The following is a 14,105-nucleotide window of genomic DNA, read 5'->3' as shown; positions in this document are numbered from 1 at the left end:
CCTAATTTTCTATTCTATATTCCTGTATCTCACACCTTCAGAACCCATTCCCATACATTCTGCCTATAAAGGAACACTTTAAAATATGCCCTGGCAGAGAAAGAGAACCTGAGACAGAGCCGCCCCTGTGGTATGCTGGGCCCTGGGCAGAGACAGTAGGGCTCTTTTCTATATAAATGATTTAATTGTAAAAATGTTCTGCAAAGTTCAAGGACACATGTGAGCCAAAGTGATTTACGATATATGCACAACTCTTTCGAACTTGTACTTTTTGACACAAATATGTCTCTTTGAGTCTGCCATTTTCTAGAACCATTTATCTCATGCTCCTGACATCATTACTCATGATGTTGCATCATCCATCGTGCTGCTCATGCACACTGGCTTCCAGGGACTCTCTCAAAAGTGGTTATTGTGTTTTACTCACAATGACTGTTGGTCAAATTGATCCAGAGTATGCAGAATGAGAATGATAATTTGATTTCTGGTCATGTTAAACATTCCATTCAAGGCTGACCTGGGAAAGCAAATTGATACCACATCAGTCAGGAGCAACAGAGGGTGTGGATTAAGACATGGGTAGCAGTCTTGAAAGCCTTCAGAGGATATAAGCATGGCCACTCCCAGAGAATTGCCTGGCACATGGCACAGAGCCTGTGAAGAGGGTGGTGGCCACCCAGTGGGCCAGCAGTGAAGCGTACACAGGATAAAGGACACCCGCTGTTGTCCCCACTGCCTTTGGGTACTAGTGATTAGAGTCAGTACCACTGGCAAAACACATTTAGGCAAGAGTAGTATAATGAGTCTACATAAAAGGCATAAGCCCAAAGGTCAACAGTCCAGTAGCCTGGAGTTCTGAACTCATCTCCCTGATATGAGTCACCCCAAATCAGCATATCAGCACCATTCTGTTCTTTTGGCCCAATTCTAAGTGGGTTACAGGGTCAAAATATGCCTCAAAGGTGATAAATAGGGCCTGGGGCCCACGCAGGTCCCAGCCCAAGCTCAGAGCTCCTGCTCAGATTGCACCCTTGATTCCAGCTGGTCCCAGGCACTGGAAGAGGACTTGGAAAATTTTGAGTAAGACACTTACCTTTAAGGGCCCTTGTAGGACCCAATATGGCCTGGAGCACCTTGCCTGGACAGCACTACCAACCACGGAAGGAAGAGTTCCAGCCAGTTCCAGCCCCTGAAGGAAGAGTTAGAAAATTATGATTCAATTAACCCAAAATCATGCAGAACCATGTGCAGGCTATGGTGTCCCAACTGTTCAGTACTGCTGGTCCTACCTGTCCCACGTACCAGACAGGGGTCGAGATAATTTTAAGGAAGGCATTCCAGAACATGTCTCTACTCCATCCCCCAGCCCCCACACACCTTATAGTGCAGGGCCCAGAACAGGGGTCCTACTTGTCTGGATCTCAGGGCAGTACTGGTTTGGGGAATAAATACTCTGTCCTCTCTTTTGAGCTATCTTACCACCCTCTACCCTTACAGTGACTGAACCCAACCTGAAGCCAAAAAGCAAGTGACTTAAGTAATAAACGTCAGCCTCCTGGGACAAGAAGCAATGAGCAGAAAGGTGGAAGTAGTCCAGAGAGGCAAACTGAAAATATCTAGCACATGGATGGACAATTATTTTTTATTCATCCCTTTAGTCCATTGTCTTTTCATTTCTATTACTGCTAATAAATTGATTTCAGTTGAATTGTTCCTTTGTAGATATGCTGGATCATTTTCTCAGCTCTATATTCTGGCTCACTAATTCTCTGACTATTTAATCTGTTGCTTAAATAGTCCATTTGAGTTTTTCATTTCAGTAACTTATTTTCATTTACAGAAATTCTATTTTTTACCTTTCTTTTAAAAATAGTGTTTTTTTGTAGTTTCTATTCTTCCTTTTAATTCTAAATATTTGATTTTTTAAAAATAGAAAGCAGTTCTTAGGTGACGTTTGTTTTTTTTGTTTTTTTAATTTGTTTCCTGGCTCTTATTCATGACGAATGACTTTCTTGCATGTTTCACCATTTTTAATTGTGAGTTCATTTTTAGTGGGGTTGTACTTTCTATGCAAAGTCTGTATGACCTGAGTTATGGAGGTATTCCCTCCAGAGTGGTCCTGCATTTGCTTTGCCAAATGGGTTAGAGCTATTATTGGCCAAGCTCCAAATTTTATGTTAATTTCTCAGGCTTGGAATTCCTGAACCACATGATTCAATAACACTTAGATGCCAGTCCTGAGCAGGGTGGAGGCTTGGCCTTTAATTTCTCATAAAAGGCATGTTCCTTCCGCTCAGCATTCTTGAGAGTTATAAGTTCTTGTCACCTTCATAGATGGCCTTCTTTCATTGTATGATTATAAAAACCTAAGCTTTATTCCTGGTCTGAAACTATACTAATCTTTTGGATTCCCTTACCATTCTCTACCTAGCCCTCATCCTCTACCCAATCCCAACCCCTGCTATTGCGATGTCAGCTTCTAGCTCATATGACTGACTTTCATGTCCCATTGGATTTTCTGTTTGCCGGTCTCTTTTTGTTTGTGGCACCTAAAATGTTTCTTGTTTTTCCTCTGGAGCTCAGCTCTATTTTAGAGTTTTTAGTTATATGTTATCTACCATTTCTAGAAATCTGTAGTGGGGAGGTGTCTTGTTGTCTCAGCCCACAGGTTTCCAGAATCAGAAGTCCTCACTGTCTTTCTATTTCAAATAAATTTAATTTGACTCATCTAAGTTCATCAAGAATTGATTGAGAATCTAAAACATGTTAATTCACTGCTAGACATTAGAGATAAAGAACTAAATAAGACTTAGTCGCTGCTTTTAGGAAATTTGCCATCAAGTGGGAACTACAAGCATCTTTAAAAATTATAATACAATGTGGTAAGTACATTCCATTTTACAGAATAAGTGGTGGAGAGGATAGATTGAAGGATACATGGCATGAGGCCAGAGACCAAATGAGTGATTCTTTGACTACGAGATTATGGGAATCTGTACTACTGTTTTCATGTAGGAATTCCTTCCTGACATTTCTTGAAGAATTTTATGTTTATCCAAATCCTAACAATAATAATAATCAGAAAAATGAGAGAAAGTATAATTTGCCTGTGAGAATTAGAGCTTAACTATTAACATTAGAGGCATTAATGGCTCAAAGAAACCCATTCAACATCAAGTCAAAAACAAGAGCAGGAACCATGGAGCCACAGAGTCAAATATTGAAGCTGACATTCCAGAAACTGGAGCAGAAGCATGTAAGAGGGAAGCAGTCACAATATAATCAGTTGGTCTTGCTTATGGTTGTTGACATGCTATAGGTGTGTTTCTGTGGCTCTGTCTTCTGATAATGATGTCATTCTTGCAAATAAAATAAATATTAATAAGTTTAGACACATAGTATACTTCATACAAATTCTCAGTGGTGTGCTAAGAAATTAACAAGTTTTTGGAAGCAAAATAAGTCCCGAATGGGCAATTTGGGCATGCAATCCCATGGGGCACTGTTGAGCTTGTTAGAAGAGCTAAATGCTGTGTTGTTTGAATATTACCAAGCTCTTATTAGCATTTCTCATGTGTAAATATTCATCAGAAGCTATAGGTCTTTGCAAGTATTTTGACAAAAGAAATAAACAGAGAAAAACAGACTAATGTTATAGAATGCTCTAAAATAGGAGACCAGAAGCTAATCTAAAATTTGAATTTAGAAAAGCAATATCTATAAATGGCAAAACAAAAACCAAGCCAAGCAGACAAAATATTTTCATTGGTAAAAAGAGAAAATGAGCTTATTCGAAGCAACATGTTCACTAACACCCAATCCAAAGATGTTTTTAACACGTCTTCAACCAACCAATTCAACTAACCTCAACACAAGATAAAAGACATTTTTTGACACCTGGAATCTTTGTCCTAAAACAAAGTTAGATTACTGATCAAGGAGATTCATGCTTGTGTGATTTATAATTTTATTTTAAGAATAATTTTAATATATTAAATATTTGCAATTCTATCTTTCCATTTTTAAAATGATTCTAAAATCAATGATTTAAAATTATTACTCATAGCTAAAATTAACAACATAGGAAACAACAGTTGTGGAGAAAGGGGAACCATCTTACATTGTTGGTGGGAATGCAAACTGGTGCAGCCACTCTGGAAGTCAGTATGGAGGTTCCACAAAAACTTAAAATAGAACTACCCTATGACGCAGCAATTGCACTACTGGGTATTTACCCAAAGCATAAAAGCATACTGATTCGAAGGGATAGATGCACCCCAATGTTTATAGCAGTGTTATCAACAATAGCCAAACTATAGAAAGAGCCCAAATGTCCATCGATTGATGAATGGATCTTCATAAAAGAGGTGATGTATCTACATACAATGGAATATTACTTGGCCAACAAAAAGAATGGAATCTTGCCATTTGCAATGACATGGATGGAGCTAAAGAGTATTATGCTAAGTGAAATAAATCAGAGAGAGACAAATACCATATGCTTTCATTCCTATGTGGAATTTAAGAAACAAAACAGGTGAACATAGGTGAAAAAAAAGAGAGAGAGGCAAACCATAAAACTGATTTTTAACTGTAGAAAACAAACTGATGGTCACCAGAGGGGAGGTGGGAGATGGTGGGAGGATGGGCAAAGTAGATGATGGGGAGTGAAGACGGCACTTGTGATGAGCACTGGGTGTTGTATGGAAGTGATGAATCATTATATTGTACACCTGCAACTAGTTTACACTGTGTGTTAACTAGCTGGAATTTAAATAACTTTAAAAAACATAAAATCATTACTCAGCATTTCTTTGGGGTTAATATTCCCTTCTAATTTTATCTTCTCATTATTTTATCTTCTAGTCATCATCAAGTGTCTACATTAAGCAGAGGTTGTTTTTCATGTTATTGAATTATGTAATTTGATTGCAATATTTTGGCTCATAATAGTAATAACCAAGCATTTATTATTATATCTTGTTCTTCTTTACAGAAAACCTTTCAAATGCTTATTCTAACCCTATGACAGAAAAACTACACATTGTTTATCATGGTGGCCAATCTTTATTATTTAAAAATACTTAAGGGGGTATGAAAACTATAGACTAACATGATTTCAGAAATTCAGATTTCTTGTGTCTGCACCACAAAAATCATCATGCCAGACATTTGGAAACGCTGGCCTGTGCTAAGGCAGCCGTCGTGAAAGTGGAGAGGAAAGATACCGAAGAGTTGGAATCATCAGGCTTTAGTGGCTGAGCCGATGTGAGGAATTGGGGAGAAAGGAATCTAGAATATCTTCCCAGTGTCTGGTTTTGTCGACTTGGTTGATGCGGATTTGAGAAAGAAAAGCACAATGGGGAATCGAAATTGTTGGAGTGTAGAAAGTCTAAGGAACCTGAGTCATTAGTCTGGGGATGTCCTCTGGTGTCTGGAACTCAGCAGAGAGGTTTGTTCTGGAGATGGAGACTTGAGACAGCCGTGAACAGAAGGGAGAATCGTGGGCAAGTCAGTATTTGTTTCCGACTGTTCGGACTCGTTTAGAACACCTAAAATATAATAGAAGAGGTGGGTGTTTGGGAGCAATATGCGATAATTATTTTACAGCTTTCCCAACCTTATGCATCATCTTAGTCATTTTGGCAAACAAAATACGACAGCTGGTCATGGCTTTTAGCCCCTAGAACTTTCAGAGTTGCAGATTTATATACTTCCAAAAGTAAAACAGAAGTGCCTTTCGGTTTTACTTTAAAAGGAAACTAAAATTGTAGGGAGGGGGAAGAAATCCTATTTAACCCTTCCTTTTCCTTTAACTACAACAACGTTTACACAAATGTGGAGGAAAAAACATGAAAATACATTAAAGCACCTAGGAAATAATACAGTATCAAAGAAGAGATGAAGAGAGCCCAGAGGAACCACTGGCATATGAATATGGAACAGTAATTGTGTGTGCAACAAGTACCTCGTGCTAATTTTTTTTTTTCAGTTGAACGTCTGTGACTGTGTTCTGATTTGTATGCTATGGAGCCTAGAGCTAAAAGCCAAAGCTCCAGAGCTAGACACATTGAAGCTTGGATCTTGACTCCTCTGCTTCCAAGCTGTGTGACCTTAGGTAAGCTGCGTGACCTCTCTGAGCTTCAGTCTCCCTATGTGTGAAATGAGTCATCCTCAACTTCTTCCATCCCCTAAGCCCTCCGCCGGTCATGTACTAAACATTTCTTGCATCTGTGACCTTCTCTCCAGCTCCACTGCCCATGGCCAGGTCCAGGCTAGGGAAAGTTGCATTGGCCTCCTAGTTTGGTGTCTCTGCCTTCAGTCTTGGTCTCTTGAAATCCATTCTGGATCCTGTAGCCAGAGTGATTGCTTGGAATACTAAGCCTGATCCTGGGGATGCCTGGGTGGCTCAGCGGTTTAGAGCCTCCCTTCAGCCCAGGGTGTGATCCTGGGGTCCTGGGATTGAGTCCCACGTCGGGCTCCCTGCATGGAGCCTGCTTCCCCCACTGCCTGTGTCTCTGCCTCTCTCTCTGTCTGTCTCTGTCTCTCACAGATAAATAAATAAATAAATAAATAAATAAATAAATAAATAAATAAATCTTTAAAAAAAATAAAAAACATAAACCTGATAATGTCACTTGATGATTTGAAAGTCTGCATTATCTCCCCATTGCTCGTAGGGCTTCCCACCCGCCTCCCTCCTGCCCCCACAATGGGGCACTTATCAAAACCCTCCCTGAACTCCCTCTGGCCTCTGGGTCTTTGCACAGGTTGAACATGACCCCCGTCTCCTCCACTCCATGCACTTTGACCACCTCCCTTTTATCCATCCAGCCTCAGCTTGGAGACCGCTCAGGGAGTCTCTCTTCTCCCGCCCTCCAATTTTGAGATGTAGTTCCCTTCACAGGCATTCCCATAACACAGTATACTTCTCTCCATCCTGTTTTCTCATCGTGTATTAAATTACTTAATAATTACTTAACTATAGCGGTCTGCAGTTTATCAGGAAAATGGAAGCTACTCTGTGTATTATGAGTATTAAGAGTTTTAAGATAAAAAAAAAATTTCCACAACCATCAGGGAAGCAAAGATCAGGGAGCTATTGGTAATGTCACCTGGGAAACTCCAAAAAATCTATTAGGGGCTCCCACCAACTATTTAAGCCGGTAGCACAGTATAGACCATTCTCAAAAAAGTCCATCTGAAAGCTGTTTACATTTCTCTGTGCATCTGTTCACGTCTGCCTCTGAGGAATAAAGATCTCAGTCTTCCCCCTTCCTCACCTAAGAGCCTCTCCCTGGAAGATCTCTCTTGGAACCATGTAGAGAAGATTCTGGGAAATGGAGCTACCAGCTTCTCTTCTCCAAGGCAGGAAGACATCAGAATGGGATGACAGTGATGTTCAAGGTCACAACACATGGTTCAGCACACTCGTCCTCTGGAAACAGTTCACTACAGTCACGTTAACGACATCGATGATATTGAACTTAATGGATATTTTGTTTGTTCACGGGGCACCCTTGCCCCAGTTCCTGTAAAATCACAAAAACTCAGTGGGAGTGCACATTCACTATGGTCCATACAATGAGTATTATGGCTGAGGCTGAGTTGTTTGTGTACTTTTCTATGACTGTTAAGTGGATAGATGAGTCACATCCTTGTGTCCTGCACATAACCCATTAAAACCAACAGGCCTCTACAGACCTGGGAAAAAAACAGGGCTGTCTTGCACTCCTAGAATTCATTCCTGGCAAAGGTGCTACAAGTCAAAATGATGTAAGCTGAATCAGATTTTCCAGTAGAAACTAAGCCACATGCATTGCCAACCACCAAATGACCAACTTCTTATAGCAAATAATCACAAGTGCAACAACAAACTAAATACAAATTATGTATCTGTACACGAGTCAGTACAACACTTCATGAAATGCATAGACACCAACCAGGGCAACACAGAAGCCAATCGCTGTAGCATAGTAACGTTAAACCTTTAATATCTTTTTAATGATTTCTGTTATATTTGCCACAATGACTAGAAAGTGAAATTGCATTTTTCTAGGGAATCTTACACTGTCGTAAGAATCTTTAAATAGAGGGGCGCCCGGGTGGCTCAGCAGTTGAGTGTCATCTGCCTTTGGCTCGGGTCGTGATCCCGGGGTCCTGGGATCGAGTCCCACTTCGGGCTCCCCACATGCAGCCTGCTTCTCCCTCTGCCTGTGTCTCTCCCTCTCTCTCTCTCTCTCTCTCTCTGTGTGTGTGTGTGTGTGTGTCTCATGGATAAATAAATACAATCTTTTTTAAAAAAAATCTTTAAATAGAACTTTGAGTTGCTAGTGCACAAATAAAATTGACCATTTCAAATTTGAATTCTGTGTTTTGTTTTCTGAGCTGCCGCCCTGTAAGCACTAGCTTCTCCCTCACACCCAATCTTATGCTAGGCATGCTTTCTTTAAAAACTTTGCTTTTAGGACACACAACCTAACCTTGCACTGAAATTTCCACCACTTTCTCTCCTATCCTATCATTTCACAGCTTCAAGAACTTTCCTTACCTGGCCTGGAATTATAGCTAGACTCATTAATAGGCATCATTAGGCTGGTCCTGAGTCCAGAACTCATTCTTTTGCAGCTACAGTTGAATAGAAGCCTCTAGGGGAGAAATGTACTTTCCATTAAGAGAAGGGGGGGAGCTCTAAGAGACTAAGTAGTTAGAATATGTTTGAGTTAAAGAGCTTCTTCCTTCCTACCTAAGCATGCTGCAACACAGAGATCCAAATTCATGGTAGTCTCCCAAGGTGGCTGCCTTGGTTGAAGCACTTCTGAATCGTGAATTGTCTGTAGAAGTGGTGTAATCAAGGTGATCACTCCCACTCTGTGTGCACAGGGCGATTTTCATTGGTCTGTAGCCTTTCTTTTCTTCTTCTTTCTCTCTCCCTCCCCGCCAGCCCCCACTTTCTCTGCTGGAGTCCAGTCTTTCCTCCTACTCTGCTGCCTTCATGCTGGAGCCAAAAAGGAAGGGTCTGGGCGCCCTCAGGGTGGGGGGTGGTGGTGCCAGGGACAGGGATGGTGGAGGCCGAGACGGAGCACAGCAGGAAGGCAGGTCCCAAACCCAAGCCACAGAATGACAGCACTGCACTTTGCGTTCCCAAAGTCACTGACGAGGCGAGTTTTATAGAGTCTCCAGTAACTTCCAGGTTCTCGTCTGTGAAATGAGTGGGCTACAGTAGTGAGCCCTTCTTCCCACTCTGACATGCTTCGGCTATGTGATGTGTATTGTCTGCCTGCTGAGAGAACACAGTGGCATGATTTACTACGCCATGAAAATATGTGCCACAGGCCAGTGTGAACATAGATAGAGAGAGCAAACATCCATTTGAGTTCTAACACCATAGGTAGAAGGTGAAGATACTGGGTCGGGTTGGGCACATCTTGGGAAGGGGTCGGGCAGGAGGTAGGATTTCCAGAGACAACTGAATAATGAGAGAAAACAAGTCAACTTAAAAGCTTCTAATTCAGGGGATCATGTACTTTAAAGCTCTAGAAAATGTTGGTCCTCCTTAGATGAGCTGGCTCACTCTGCCTTCAACATCTTCCTTGCACCATCTCTTGTCCTCCCAGGGTCATGTCACATCGACCCCATTGACTTCCTGGAATTCTCTCCAGTGTGGAAACCTCCTAACTGGAAAGTCCTGACTGCCAGGACATAGTGGTTTTTCCTGCAGAAAGCACTTCCCCGTATCTAAAACTCAAAGCCCTTACCCCATCCTGAGTACATCAGCCCCGACCTGGGACCAGGATGTCATTGGTGTCAGTATTGGACTCATTGCTCCTGAAGGCTTTGTTTCCCCCATTGTGAGTCTGTGCTGCTTAATTTAGACCATAAACTCTTAGAAGGAAGAGTTTATTTCATCCGATTTGGCTCTGAATTTGTGCACATTACAGGTTCTCTTTGGATTAACTGTTGAATGAAAAAGATGTTCTCAGGCTTAATAAAGGTTGAATCGCAGCTCATATCATCCTTCAGAATTGTGGCTGTGAGATGATCACTGCAGGCCTCCCTGCTCTAACCCTCTGTAAATGTGAGAGTGACCAAGTCCCATGGACAGGGATTGGAGCCCTGGTGCCAGTGTTGTGGTCCAGGCTGTCTTAGGTGGTCCCATATTTGAGCTATTCTCCTCTCCTTTGTATTCCTCGTTCCAAGAGAGGAAGTATCTGGCTGTGTTTGTGTGGGTCTTTCTCCCTAGATTTGGTTGACCTCTGGAGTTTCTTCGGGAAGGGATGAGCCAAATCACCTTTCTTGTCAGACAGGCTGAGATTCCTTGAGATGCTTATGAGTAGCAGAGAGGCCAATACGAGTCCCTATTTTGCAACTGGGAAACGTGAGATCAGGGAAGCATGAAAGAACTCATTCTGGGATTATAGTAAATAGATGGGAGAGATGAAAATAGGCCCCGTAACCCAATCTGCTGAGGATGGATGGTGGATAGCTAGATAGAACCAGCAACAAGAGACCTGAGTCATCTGGGCCAACCTCTTCCTTTTATAGGATCTTGAAACTCAGAGAGGAGTAGTGACTTGCTCTCTTTGCTAGTGAAAGTCTCCATGTTTGGATTCCATCTGATCTTTGTGTTTTACTACAGGTATATAGTCAGTCTAATTCCAAAGCAACAGCACTCCTTCTAGGGTCCCAAGGAGCCAAGGAATGTGGGCAGGGCCAGTATTACCTACCCCACACCCATCTGCATCAACCCTGTCCAAAGTCCCAACAAGTTAGGTCAGCAAATAAATAAATAAATAAATAAATAAATAAATAAATAAATTTCAGCTAAATAAATAATCATAAGGTATGTATTTTAAATTACCAGGCCAGAAAGGTCACGGAATAATCTAGAAGAAAGAAACTAAGCAGAAACAAATGCTATACAACTGGAATAATTGGCTAAATATAAGAAAGAAAAAATAAATTCCAGATTTTATGTTCGCATAAACCAAAGAGTATCTCACTGGTGTAAACAAAGTATATATTTTTTTCTCTAATTGTGCTTTTATGTTTGTTTCCTTTCTGGTGATCACTTCCAGCCAGCTGATCACGTGGTTCATGAAAGCCCAGGTTTAGGACAGATTCCCCAGCCTCCGCTTCCAAAGTTGGTGCCCCTATGACCCTCTTCTATAGAAAGTCTGGAGTTGCCACCGAGAGGAAAACATGTGGCCCACCGTGGTGTTCCAGGGAAGTGGGCGAGGGCTGTGCTCGTTTAGCCAGACTGTCTGAGAAACAGTCATAAAAACTCCAGATGTTTGTGCCATCAGGGCCAGGCTATCAAAATCAGAGGGACTCTCCATGCTCGTGTCATCAAACGATATAACCCCACTAGTGATGGGAGCCCCCCGAAGCTGGTTGACGGCGAGCAGGAGCTATTATGAAATTCCCCCAGTGACCTCAAGATTCCTGCCTTGAAGAACACAGCACCCGACTTGGCTCTGCATCCAACTTTCCTAATGGCATCTGTACAGAAGAAGCTTTTTCTCGGTCCTGCCTCTTAATAGGGCACGTTGCCCATTGGAAATTTCCTCCAGGGTCCTAGGTGGTGAGAGGCTCAGGGTCAGCTCACAGTGTGTGGAAGCGCTTTAGAACCTCCACGTACAGTGTTCGCTGTCCTTGGGACGGAGGAGTGCTCTGTGAATCAAGGCCTTCTCAGTTGTCAGCCCTGTGTCAGTGTTTGCTGAGGCCTGAAGTCAAAGGCAAGTCGGAACAGTGTGGAGACTTTGGCAAAGGGCTTGTTCCCCCATCTCTAGCTCCCCATTCGAATGAAACAATTCTAGGGTGAGGTTGGCCCTAGGAATTATTTCTCTGACTCATATTCCCTTTGCGCTTTTCACACACTCAGAATGTAACAACTCTGAGTACCTCATAGCCCTGGGCAGAGAGAGGCCTGGGTTGGGGCAAAGCCCTACTGGGGCCCACTCCCAAGGCTGAGAAGACAAATAGGGAGGTGTCTCTCCACGCCGATTTCTTTCATCACCCCAAGCTATTTGGGGACACCATTGCCACACACTTAGTGAAGAAGCCACAAACTGGTTCTAGCTCTCAAAGGTGGGGACAGGCCTACCGAAGACTTTTCTTTTGGACACTTACACATCTTTAATGGACATGTTAAAATAATTTTATATTTCCTCTCATTGCTAAAACTCTGAAGGAACATCCTCCCTTCTGTAGTCAAAGTAATAATTTGTCATCATGCAAGGAAATGTTTTTGTTATCACATTCATAAGTAGAAGCCAAAGCTGATAGAGAATTGGGCCAGGCAAGGAGGGACACGGGTTGCCTTGGTGTCTGCCCTTGTTGCCGGAAAGAGGGGCAAGGGGACCCTTCATCCTCAGAGATTTGGGCCAACACGAGAGATACAGATCCTGGCCCAGAAAAGCAGCTGGACTCTGGGGGCATCTTGTCTCATGTTTCCTCTTAGATCATCTGATTCAGGACACATTACCTCTCTTGGCACAGAGGGTAAAAGACGATGTCGACAAAATTCCCATTTTCAGGCAGCCCACATTCAGTGGGGGAGGCGGGCACAGAACAGCTTCCGTATGCGGGGTAAGCGCGGAGGCAGGCTTACTCAGGGGCTGCTGGCTTCCTTTCCCAAGGACAAGGGCTGTAGCCCATCAGGCACACGGGCATATGTGCACGCAAGTGGACACCACACAGCACTCCCTTGCAACATCAACTCTGTGCTGCTAAATGTCCCCATTGTGACTGGAAAGGCAAGAATAATGCAGGTGGAGCAAGTTAAGTTCTGGCAGGACTGAGAAAGAGAGTTTGCACAAAAGCCACCTGTGTTCTGCCACTTTCTTGGAGATGTTCCCACTCCCCAAATTTCACAAGCCCTGGCTCAGTCCGAAACAAAAAAGTGAGTGTACAAATCCTGTAAAATGCACAGCTCACGCCTCCAGGTGGCAGCCGTCTTGTTCTCTCACACTCCCTGGAGCACAGAGACAACAGGTTGTCAGCTCTCTAGGGCTCAGGATTCCCAGATTCTCGGCCCCGCTCCTTGACTGCTCTTCTGTGACCTTCACAAGCTTCTGCCTTATTAGACCTTAAAGCTCCTTTGAATAAAATGTAGAAATGGGAGTTTATTGGAAAGTGAACGTGGAGTGCATGAAGGTGATGATGCCAGGTGGCATTCATTCATTACCTTGCTCGTTATGTCTGCATTTCACAATTATATTTGGGTGTGTATTCTGTGGTAACATGTTGGTGCAAAAGTCATGGGCGTGCAGAAGACAAAGATGAATAAAATGTGCCTGCCCTTCGAGGCGTTTGCCCTCAGCGTGAGAGACCTAAAGTTAATCAATTAGCAACAGTTCAAGGACGAATGATATGAGTACTTGAATAAAATATACCAGTAGAATTTCTAGCAACAGGCTTGCCTACCCTGACTTGGGCACTCCCTCTTATTTCCTCTATGCATGGAAATGCTAGCTAAACAAACGAAGAGAAAGAACTCAAACCCAGAGAGAGGGGAAAGTAGGAGCTGCTGTCATAATGGCCCAAGAGGTTCTTCAGGCCTGCATTTAGGCTCGAGGGACTGTGGACCAGTTTTTCATGTTTACACTCGTATTGATTAACTGGTCTTGAGCATGCATACATTTGGAAACTACAATTGAATCCCCCCCCCCCACACACACACACACCATAAAGGCCTCAGTGACCCAAAGGGCTTCCCAGTCCCTGGAAAGGGAACTAGGGAAATTTCATCCATCAACCTTGGAAGTAGCAAGGAACTTTGTCATCCCGTGGAGGCTTCCTGGAGTTCAAACAAACAAACAGTCATCCATGAAAAGGCAAAACTCCAGGCTTGTGCCGTGACAGGTGTGAGATCTAGATGTGTGCTATATATACATACAGATGGAAACCCCAAACCTAGATATTAGCATAACATAAAACATACTTTCAGGGCACCAGGGTGTCTCAGTCATTTAGGCATCCAACTCTTGATGTCAGTTCAGGTCATGATCTCAGGGTCCTGGGATCAAGCCCAACATCCGGCTCTGTGCTGGGCGTGGAGCCTGCTTGGTATGCTCTCCTTCCCTCCCCCTCTGCACCCCACC

General features: G+C 42.9%; 1 long non-coding RNA gene across 3 annotated transcripts; it reads right to left on the bottom strand.

The window, feature by feature from the left end:
- Positions 1-302: 302 nt before the first annotated feature.
- On the bottom strand, positions 303-14,079 carry LOC112671480 (uncharacterized). Of its 3 annotated transcripts, none has more exons than XR_007410589.1 (4): positions 13,946-14,079; positions 5,402-5,552; positions 1,094-1,189; positions 303-517 (listed from the first exon to the last, which is right to left on the bottom strand). It is a non-coding gene; the product is annotated as an uncharacterized LOC112671480 (long non-coding RNA). The 3 variants fall into 3 exon arrangements; XR_003143660.3 differs by lacking the exon at positions 13,946-14,079 and adding an exon at positions 12,488-12,672; XR_003143659.3 differs by lacking the exon at positions 13,946-14,079 and adding an exon at positions 7,284-7,521.
- Positions 14,080-14,105: the final 26 nt, after the last annotated feature.

Source organism: Canis lupus, chromosome 5, assembly GCF_003254725.2.
Source record: "Canis lupus dingo isolate Sandy chromosome 5, ASM325472v2, whole genome shotgun sequence".
Classification (NCBI taxonomy): Eukaryota; Metazoa; Chordata; class Mammalia; order Carnivora; family Canidae; genus Canis; species Canis lupus.
This window is presented reverse-complemented; position numbering and strand designations above follow the sequence as displayed.